Source organism: Nanorana parkeri, unplaced genomic scaffold (assembly GCF_000935625.1).
Source record: "Nanorana parkeri isolate BGI_ZX_2015 unplaced genomic scaffold, ASM93562v1 scaffold2453, whole genome shotgun sequence".
Classification (NCBI taxonomy): Eukaryota; Metazoa; Chordata; class Amphibia; order Anura; family Dicroglossidae; genus Nanorana; species Nanorana parkeri.
The window spans coordinates 45,098-52,025 of record NW_017308721.1 but is presented as its reverse complement, the minus strand read 5'-3'; the positions used below and the strand labels follow the sequence as shown (position 1 = coordinate 52,025).

At 50.5% G+C, this 6,928-nt stretch overlaps 1 protein-coding gene across 1 annotated transcript in view; it reads right to left on the bottom strand.

Moving 5' to 3' along the window:
* FAM214B (family with sequence similarity 214 member B) overlaps nucleotides 1–6,928 on the bottom strand; it is a 42,663-nt gene that overhangs the window by 33,676 nt on the left and 2,059 nt on the right. The gene's annotated exons all lie outside the window — the stretch shown is intronic.

Here is a 6,928-nt window from a genome sequence, read left to right as displayed (position 1 = left end):
CCCAATCCCCCACAAGTGTACATTTCTAGGGACACCCCACTGATCCGGAACAAGGACAAGGAAGTCTGACTTTGCTTTAGTCTGGGACTTGGATGTTTTTATCTTGGAGACAACCAGATAACTAACATTAAAAAGGAGAACTTTGGGGTCAGGGCTTTTCCCCATAGTTCTCCTTAGGGTAACGGGAGGACACAAACTAGCGTCCTCCCGTCACGCTAGGCTCAGTATATAGGGAGCTACAGCTCGCGGTATACTGAGACGCCGCAGCCGGAGCGGATCCCGACGTAGATGACGGGATCCGCCCAGCTGCGTGAGTGACAGCTGGCTCTGCCTATCTAGAGGCAGAGCCAGCTGTACACCCCCCCTCCCCCGTCCGTTCCGCCAGTCAGCGCTGGCAGATCGGAGCGGGGAGAGGGGAATCCAGCCCCTCCCCCTGTCACGGCAGAGAGCCGTGACAGGATCGAGAGGTGAGCGAACCCGGTATGTGTTCGCTCACCTCCCGATCTACTGAGCCGACCTGTGACAGTCTCATTGTCACAGGTCAGCTAGAACTATGAGGTGAGTGAAAAGCACCCCCCCCCCATAGTTCTCCTTTAATAGGCCCCAAAATACCCTTTTGATGTTTTTAAACATCCATCGCGACCCCAATCCCAAATATTTGCCCCATCCCACCCCCCATTCCCAACAACAGCCCCTTAGTTGTAGAGCTTGATTCAGCAAGGCAGAGATAGCCAGGAAAGTAACATTTTCAGCAATTGGGGGGAGGGGGAGGTTACTAGAATGGATCAGGGGGATGAAGCTGATGGGGCTAGGGGAGTTCCCGATTGGCTCCTCATTCTCTCCTCCCGTGTCTGGTACACGTCTCATATAGATATGTATAGATTCTGGCAGTCCTGCGCTCCCCTCAGTCGCTCCTGCCAGGAAAGGGAATGGTATATATATATAGCAGTGAGTCAGGCACTGATTCAGAGGATGTGAGAGATGAGGCAGTCCCTCCATCCTCCTCACCGCTCCCCGTGGACTTCATGATGAGCCATGAAAGGTGCCACATATCTGCTCGGCGGGCAAAGGACGGCCCACGTAGCCAGCAGAGGTTTGAGTTTACTGTAAATTGGACCCGGCATCCGTTCTATTCACAGTACACCCCTCCAACCCCCGTTGCCAATGTCTTCATCTGACCTTCTCTCCGGAAGCACGGCAAAATCTGAGGCTGCTAAAGAGGAAGCAGTCTACATATGCACCAAGCCAATAGGACAACCTCTGGGTACACAGACCAGGGGTGGGCAACCTGAGACACAGGCACGACTCCCGGATGCTCATCATCACACAGGACCAGGTAGATCGTGGTGACCACTGTAGGCACTCCGGCTACCACCGTGCTTTACAAGACCCCAGTGGGCCGATCGGGTTGCTCTGAAGCAGAGAAGATTCAGCCATTTATTACCATCCGGACCAGTTCTTCATAACAAATTTCTCCATTAGCATTTTCATGCCCAGACAGAAGCATTTCCACCTCATCCTCTTGCATCTTTTCTCCTAAAGTAATTAGTACGTGGCGAAGTTCTGCCCCCATTACACATCCATTGCCTTCCTTGTCGAACACTTTCAGCCCCTCAACGAAGTCCTCAATTACACTGGGCCAAGTCCGAGCTATGGCATTATACTGTATACTTTGCTTGAAAGCTAAACGAGGGAAATAAAAACTTCCACAAAGTGACCCCAGCGCTCTGGTGCTTCCAGTGCCCCCACCACTTTGTGACCCCAGAGCATTCCCGTGACTCCAGTGCACCCCGAGAACATCCACGATACTTGTGTCTCCACAAAGGCTCAACTGCGCTCCTTTATTTCCCAGATTCTTGATCTCGTTGTGGGTACAGGCCTCCGTCCATAACAACCCGGACCACAATGGACATACCAGTTCACCCCAAAAGGTGTTCAGCAGAGTTGAGGTCAGGTACCGACAGAAGAAAAGACCTGGCTCGAAATTGGTGTTCCAGTTCATCCCAAAAAGAGTTCAGAAGGGTTGAGGTCAGGTGCTGATGGTGGAGGAGAAGACCTGGCTCACAATCACCATTCCAATTTGTCCCAAAGGTTCTCAGTTGGGTTGAGGTCAGGTATTGTAGGTTAAAAATCGAACACTTGGCTCACAGAAATCGGCATTCTAGTTCTTCCCAAAGGAGCTCAGTAGGGTTGAGGTCAGGTACTGAGGTTCACAAATCAGCATTCCAAAAGGTGTTCAATTGGGTTGAGGTCAGGTATGGATGGTGAAGTATAAGACCTGGCTCACAAATCGGCATTCTAGTTCATCCCAAAGGTGCTCAGTAGGGTTGAGGTCAGGTATTGATGGTGGAGAAGACCCGACTCACAATCATTCCAATTTATCCCAAAGGAGCTAAGCAGGGTTGAGGTGAGGTATTGATGTTGGAGGAGAACACCTGGCTCAGAATCGGCATTCCAATTTATCCCAAAGGTTCTCAGTTGGGTTGAGGTCAGGTACTGATGGTGAAGGAGAAGACTCGGCTCCCAATCAGCATTCTAGTTCTTCCCAAAAGGTGTTCTGGAGGGTTGAGGTCAGGTATTGATGGTGAAGGAGAAGACCTGGCTCACAACTGGCGTTCCAATTTATCCAAAGAGCATTCAGGAGGGTTGAGGTCAGGTACTGGAGGAGAAGGTTGAGGTCAGGTACTGGTAGTGGAGGAGAAGGTTGAGGTCAGGTACTGGTAGTGGAGGAGAAGGTTAATGTCAGGTACTGGTAATGGAGAAGGTTGAGGTCAGGTACTGGTGGTGAAGACCTGACACACAAATCAGCATTCCAAAAGGTATTCTAGAGGGTTGAGGTCAGAGCTCTGTGCAGGACACTCAAGTTCCTCCACACCAGACTGGTCACATGTACACAGGGGACAGTCGTGGTGGGACAGAAAAGGGTATTTACCAAAATGTGGCCACAAGGTTGTAAGCTCACAATTGTCTGTAGAATTAGCCGTACCCTTCACTCCACCATCCGGAGTCCATATACTGTGTGTGCCATCAGGAGGTCCCTCATACAACACAAATGTTGGGCGGTGTAAAGATAATTCATGAAATGGGGACGTGCGCGGCCGGCGGCGTTACAATGTTTGAACTTTGCAGCCATGGTCCCTGGCGGCCGACATTGTGGTTTGGCTGCTCGGTGGAGCTCTTCTCTTTGCAGCTGAGATAAGCACACAAATAGCTCCACATAGATCCAGCCACACGCCCAGGAATGCGGCCCGGGCTCACTTCATAGGATGTGTCACCCGGGAGGCTCCCCGCATCTCCATGACAGCCGGGGAGAGCCCCGGTTCCCCCGGAGGAGACATTTCTATCAACCGAAAAGTAATAATGAACCCTGACCCGGAAGGCCAAACATATTGTATATACACACTACATTCCAGACCCCATTGTAGACCCGACACCACAAGCTCACTGCAGGCAGATCACGGCGGGTGGGAGGGGCCAGCAGGGCTGTACATAGCTTCCTAAAACCATCAAAGCCCCCTGCCTCTGTACTCCTCTCCGCAGTCCTCCGCTCTGATGTGGGCGGGCTCTTGGGGAGGAGTTATGCAAATATAAAAATGCCTCGATGGGCGGGTGTCAGTCTGCAGTGGGCGTTCCCAGGCAGAATAACTTTGCACACAGACCGACCGAGGTGATGGCCACATGTGGTGCCGAGCCTTCATGACGGGACTGAAAGCCAATGAATGAAAAGGGGGCGGGGCCAGGGAGTGAAGGGCTGGATGACCTCCAGCTAGGAAAGGAGGCGGAGCTCTATCTGACTTGCTGCAGCTTCTGATGCACATTGTGAGAAGCTCCCAGTGTGCAGTGACATCAGAGGAAGAGGAGAGGCCGGAGGTCAGATAGAAGACTGAAGGGGAGGATAGAGGTCAGATAGAAGACTGAAGGGGAGGATAGAGGTCAGATAGAAGACTGAAGGGGAGGATAGAGGTCAGATAGAAGACTGAAGGGGAGGATAGAGGTCAGATAGAAGACTGAAGGGGAGGATAGAGGTCAGATAGAAGACTGAAGGGGAGGATAGAGGTCAGATAGAAGACTGAAGGGGAGGATAGAGGTCAGATAGAAGACTGAAGGGGAGGATAGAGGTCAGATAGAAGACTGAAGGGGAGGATAGAGGTCAGATAGAAGACTGAAGGGGAGGATAGAGGTCAGATAGAAGACTGAAGGGGAGGATAGAGGTCAGATAGAAGACTGAAGGGGAGGATAGAGGTCAGATAGAAGACTGAAGGGGAGGATAGAGGTCAGATAGAAGACTGAAGGGGAGGATAGAGGTCAGATAGAAGACTGAAGGGGAGGATAGAGGTCAGATAGAAGACTGAAGGGGAGGATAGAGGTCAGATAGAAGACTGAAGGGGAGGATAGAGGTCAGATAGAAGACTGAAGGGGAGGATAGAGGTCAGATAGAAGACTGAAGGGGAGGATAGAGGTCAGATAGAAGACTGAAGGGGAGGATAGAGGTCAGATAGAAGACTGAAGGGGAGGATAGAGGTCAGATAGAAGACTGAAGGGGAGGATAGAGGTCAGATAGAAGACTGAAGGGGAGGATAGAGGTCAGATAGAAGACTGAAGGGGAGGATAGAGGTCAGATAGAAGACTGAAGGGGAGGATAGAGGTCAGATAGAAGACTGAAGGGGAGGATAGAGGTCAGATAGAAGACTGAAGGGGAGGCCGGATAGAAGACTGAAGGGGAGGCCGGATTTCAGTATACTCCCCTCCCCCGCCGCCATCATCACAATTCATAAAAACACAACAGGACAATATAAATCTTTCGGTGTCACTCACAATGACGTCTCCCCGGCTGGGACTTCTATGGAGCAGTAAAGCGGAATCACCGTTTAATAGATGAGGAGCCTTGTGATTGGCCCCCGGTGAGGTCATCGCCCGGAGGGGGGGAGGGGTGACAAGGATTTCAGGTTTAGAAGACAATGAAGATAAAATGTAATAAAAGCCGCGACACGGATGTCATAAAAAATGAGCATTTAGAACATTTTTTTTGCTGTCGGTCCGGCAAAGCTTTGCAACCGCGATGAGGACGTCACGCGTGCAGTGCGCAGGCTCTTGCAGTATCTCCCCCATCCTTAGATGTGGCCGCCGTAGTTTTCTCTTTACTCCGGTAACACACTTCCTGTCCTAGGGTGACAACTCTCACTGCCCTGCATCTCTGGAGGGGCGGAGTTGTCGCCCTAGGACAGGAAGTGTGTTAGGACTACAGAACATCTGCCACTCTTCTATGCAACACAGCAGATTCTGTAGTCCTAACGCACCTCCTCATAGAGTGCACAAGGCAGCGCTGGATTTCGGGCAGGATCAACAGGTTATGGAACAGACCTAACAAAACGCTTCCGATGGAATATTTAACAGAACAAAGGATCGTTGTCACAGTTTATATACATTTAAATGTAAAATAAGCCCCTCCCCTGGGAGTATCAAATTACTATCTGTGCTGACCCAGCTCCTCCACCGCTCCGTTCCCTCCAGCTCATAGCCCTCTCTTCTTCTGGGAGTGTCTAATTACCATCCATGCTGGCTCAGCTCCTCCACCCCTCTCCTTCCAGGTCATAACCCTGTCCTCTCCTGGGAGTGTTTAATTATTGTCTGTGCTGACCCAGCTCCTCAGTCCCTCCCTAAATAACCATTGATGTAGCTGTAACTATAGTGTGTCAGCTCGGAGTCTGCTGGGTTTGCTGACGTCACATCCAAGATGGCGGCAGTCTCGGGGGCCTTCGGATGTCTACACAGGGGAGACTTATTTAACGCTCATATAATCTTATTGGAAGACTGTTGCTGAATGGTCTGGTGACAGGTTCTCTTTACACCCATCACTAGACTTTATTGTATTTATGACGGCAGAGGGTAACGACGTCTAACTTCCTGTGTTGTCACCAAGACAGGAAGTGAGATGAAATCTCAGGGAGGGAACAAGCAGTAATTAAAACATGTGACGCCGAGCCTCCATGACTGACAACTGAACTCCAGTGAATGAAAGGGGCGGGGCCAGACCTGTATGTCAGGTGTCACCATACAAAGTAACAACATGGAGATACAAATGTATCCAAGGAGACTCCGCCCACATCCTCCCAGAAGATTTAACAGTATCCAATAATGACTCCGCCCACATCCTCCCGGAAGATTAAATAGTGACTAATAAGACTCCACCCACTTCCTCCCCGAAGATTAAAAGTATCCAATGAGGCTCCGCCCCCACACCCTCCCTGAAGATTAATAGTGTCCAATAATGAGGCTCCGCCCCCACACCCTCCCTGAAGATTAATAGTATCCAATAATGACTCCGCCCACATCTTCCCTGAAAGATTTGCCGAATCTAATGAGACCCCCGCCCACATCCTCCCTGGAAGATTCAGCCGTATCTAATGAGACTCCGCCCACAGCCTCCCTGAAGATTAATAGTATCCTATAATGACTCCGCCCACATCCTCCCTGAAAGATTTGCCGAATCTAATAGAGACCCCGCCCACATCCTCCCTGAAGATTAATATTACCTAAGACTCCGCCCACATCCTCACTGAAGATAGTGACTAATAAGACTCCGCCCACATCCTCCCTGAAGATTAATAGTGACTAATAAGACTCCGCCCACATCCTCCCTGAAGATTAATAGTATCCTATAATGACTCCGCCCACATCCTCCCTGAAGATTAATAGTATCCTATGACTCCGCCCACATCCTCCCTGAAGATTAATAGTATCCTATGACTCCGCCCACATCCTCCCTGAAGATTAATTGCTGTATAATTTTGTATGCTGTAGAAGTAAATTCAAGAAGCCGCGAGCTACTCAGGTGATCAGAATCCGGCATGTGAAGTCACATGACCCGCAGCAGCCCAGGACTGCCAGTGGCGAAATCGGCATTCACTTCTCTGCCTTCACTGATGAG